The sequence below is a fragment of the Penaeus monodon genome, chromosome 5, assembly GCF_015228065.2.
Source record: "Penaeus monodon isolate SGIC_2016 chromosome 5, NSTDA_Pmon_1, whole genome shotgun sequence".
NCBI lineage: Eukaryota > Metazoa > Arthropoda > Malacostraca > Decapoda > Penaeidae > Penaeus > Penaeus monodon.
The window spans coordinates 951,379-954,831 of record NC_051390.1 but is presented as its reverse complement, the minus strand read 5'-3'; positions in this window follow the sequence as shown (position 1 = coordinate 954,831).

Below are 3,453 nucleotides of genomic sequence, written 5' to 3'. Positions count from 1 at the left end.
TATCTTTTCTCTTCTCTCCTCTCTCTCTCTCTCTTTCTGTTTCTCTCTCCTCTCTCTCTCTCTCCTCTCTCACGTCTCATTCTCCTCTTCTCTTCTCTCTCCGAATCATCTCGTTTTTCTCTCTGTCTCTCTCTCTCCACCGTAAGCAAGTTATTCGTCCGACCGAGTATTTTATCTCGTAGAATGGGACAAGTTGGCTTTGCAACGTACAAATATACTCCCGCGCGATGCAATTTTGTGAATTTTCTCACAATATTATCTAGAGAAATAAAAATTTTACAACGCATAAAAAAAAAAAATTAAGGAAAAAAAACCTAAATTCCTCCATTTCACGAAACTCTAAATAATGCTCCTTTACTGGGGGCGAAGTTCAGTGAAAAAAAAGACTTTAGGATAAAACTTAACCTCCCGCATGAACAGAAATTTCTATTCCGCGAAGGAAATGATTTATTGCAAGAAAGTTTTATTCTCAGCGGTAGATTCTTTTTTTATCTCTCTCTCTTTCTCTCTCTCTCTCTTCTCTCTCACACTCTCTCTCTCTCTCTCTCTCTCTCTCTCTCTCTCTTTCTATTTCCTTCGTCATCCCCCTTTTTTAACTGGGGGTGGATGAATCTGTAAGGGATGAGGGGAGGGGGGGTTAGCAGGGAAAGCGACTCGGTAATTCCGTTAACAATATTCCATTAATAGACCTGTCAGACGCCATCAAAAACGACTGCGTCTATCTCTCTCCCTCTCTCCCCCTCCCCCTCCACCTCCCCCCTCCCTCTCTCTGGGGGGAAAAAAGGGGAGAAAATATACAGATGCGACTGATAGGCCCTTTTTGCGGCGTGGAGTTGGCAGAATTACGCTGGCATAATTTCTTCAGTAATCCAAGAAGCGGATCCAGATCAGTTACGTCTGAATGGAAAATGGAAGAGGAAAAGAAAACAAGGAGAAGAAGAATAAATGCACATTGAATTAGAATAATGACATGTTTATATATTATATTTTGTTTGAGAAATAAGCACAAGCGCTTGATTTTTTCATTTCCTCAATTCAAAAAGAATAAAAAGTACATACGACTTACCAAGCAAAGACTCATCTAAAGACACACACACACACACAAACAAACACGCAAACAAGAGAGCAAAACCAAACACATGCACAAAAGAAAACAACAACAACACGGCACCAAAGACCAGAGAAAGAAAAGAGACGAAATATCTCCCCAAATAAGATAAATCAAACGGCAACAGCGGAGGAGACTCCCCTGTAGCGTGGCTTAGCGGTAGGCTTCGGGACCACAGACCATCCATTTTCTCTTAGTCCGCCATGACACTGTCCTGAAAGGAGAAAATCCAGACTAACTCCTTGTTGCCGGTCTTTTTCCCCTTTTTTTTGCTTTTCTTACTTTTTTTTAACTTTTTTTTTACTTTGCTTTTTTTTGAAGGGGGGGAGGGGGAGTAAGGGCGTATTTTTCTTGTTTTCTTCGAATTGAATTGGTGTTTTTTTTTTTCTCTCTCTCTCTTTTTACGTAGGGTAAGGTGTGTGTGTGTGTAGGAGGAGGAGGGGAAGGGGGAAGGTGGGATTGGAGGAGGGGAGAAGGAGGAGGAGGAGGAGGAGGAGGAGGAGATGAAAGATTGAGGATGGGAAGGATGGCGGAGGAGAAAGAGGAGAAGGAGAGGAGTGAAAGAGGAAGAAGAGGAGGTGGTGAGAAGGAATAGAGGTGAAGAATGGTGGAGATTGAAGAAGGCTTAGAAAGGGGGAAGGAAAAGGAGGAAGAGAAGTTGTAGAAGGAGAAAAAGAAGAAGGAGAAGGAGGAGGAGGAGGAAGAAGAAGAGGAGGAGGAGGAGGAGGAGGAGGAGGAGGAGGAGGAGGAGGAGGAGGAGGAGGAGGAGGAGGAGGAGGAGGAGGAGGAGGAGGAGGAGGAAGGAGGAGGAGGAGGAAGAGGAGGAGGAGAAGAAGAAAATGATGATGATAATTATGAAGGAGGAGGCGAAGAAAGAGGGCCGATGAAGAGGAAGAGGAAAGGGTAAGAAGGGGAGGAGGGACAGCGCGCGATATACGAACCTGTTTACACTTTTTTCTCTCACACTTTTTTTCTACTTATCGTGAACCACAGGACCTTCAGGGAAAACAACCGAGGCGCTTCGGCGGCAGAAGAGAGGAGGAAGACGAGCTTGTATACGCACGTGCGCGCACACACACACAATCTCTCACTCACACACGCACACACACACACACACACACTCTCTTCTCACTCACACACACACACACACACAATCTCTCACTCACACACACACACTCTCTCTTCTCTCCACACACACACACACACACACACACACACACACACCACCCACACACACACACACACACACACACACACACACACACACACACACACACAATCTGTCACTCACACACACACACTCACACTCACACACACACAAACACACACACATACAGTCTCCTCCCTCTCTCTCTCTCTCTCTCTCTCTCTCTCTCTCTCTCTCTCTCTCTCTCTCTCTCTCTCTCTCTCTCTCTCTCCTCTCTCTCTCTCTCTCTCTCTCTCTCTCTCTCTCTCTCTCTCTCTTACACACACACATACACACACACACAAACAAACAAACAAACAAACAAATGACAAATGAACCGATTCGCGGATAGGAAGTGGATCAGGTGGCTGGGGATGGATAAAAGCGGATGGACTGAGAGATAGATAACGGAGGGTGGATAGAGAGATGGATAAGAGAGGGGAGGGGGAATAAATGGAATAAAAGAGGTGGATAGGAATTAATGAAAGACAGGGAGTGTGGGGGGGGGTTAGAAAGGAGGGTTAAGGAAGAAGGTTGGGAGGGGAGAGATAAGAGGGAGTGAAGAGGGAGGAATAAGTGAAAGGTGGATAGGGAGAGAGCAGAGGGAGAAGAGAGAGAGAGAGAGATAAGAAGAGCAGATAGGAGAGGAGAAGAGGGGAAGTGGGAGAGAGGGCCAAGAGTGGATAGGGGAGATGGGAGGAGGATGAACGGACGAGAGTTTGCGGATATCTGCGACGTCGCTAACTGTTCGAGGGTTGTTGGGATAGTTGCGCCAGGCGGTGACGGCGGATCACAGGGGCCGCTCGCGTGTTTTTCGTGCCTCCGTGTCGCGAGGGGGGGAAGGGAGGAACTAGGAGGAGGGGAGAGAAGGAAGGAGGGAGGGGGAAGGACGGGGAGAGAAGGAAGGAGGGAGGAACTAGGAGGATGGGGGGAGAAGGAAGGAGGGAGGAACTAGGAGGGGGGGGAGAGAAGGAAAAAGAAGGCAATAAGGAAGAGAGGGAGTAGAGAGGGAGAGGGGGAAGGATAAAGGAGGATGGGGTAGCAACTGAATAGAGGAGAGGAGAAGAAAGGAGGAAGGAGAAACAGAAGGGGAGAGCGGGGAGGAAAAAGGAGGGGGAAGCGAAGGGGGAGAGAGAGGAGGAGAAATGAGGAGGGGGAA